Consider the following 546-nt stretch of genomic DNA (forward strand, 5'->3'; position numbering starts at 1 on the left):
GCCGAGATGGCGCCACTGCACTCCAGCCTGGGCAACAGAGTAAGACTTCCGTCTCAAAATATATATATATATTTGTATATAAATATAAAATATATTTTATATATTTTATAACTATATAAATTTATAAATTATAAAAACTTATATATTTATATATAAATATATAAAAATATAAAAATATTTAAAAATATATATTTTATAAATATATAAACCAGGCTCCAACTCCTGATCTCAGACAATCCGCCCGCCTCAGCCTCCCAAAGTGCTGGGATTACAGGCGTAAGTATCTCTTGAGGCCAGGAGTTGGAGACCAGCCTGGGCAACATAGTGAGACCCTGACTATACAAAAAAAAATATTTGTTTATATATTTCTGCTTGTAATATATATCATAATATATATTACAAGCAGAATTGAAATGCTGTTTCTCCTCCTCTTCCTCTCCTCCCTTCCTCTCCCTTCCCCCCCCCTTTAATGGCATCCAGTGTGTGGATCATGGAAGTGCCTGCTTTGAAGATCTTTCTTTTTTTTTTTTTTTTTTTTTTTTTTTT

Source organism: Piliocolobus tephrosceles, chromosome 1, assembly GCF_002776525.5.
Source record: "Piliocolobus tephrosceles isolate RC106 chromosome 1, ASM277652v3, whole genome shotgun sequence".
Classification (NCBI taxonomy): Eukaryota; Metazoa; Chordata; class Mammalia; order Primates; family Cercopithecidae; genus Piliocolobus; species Piliocolobus tephrosceles.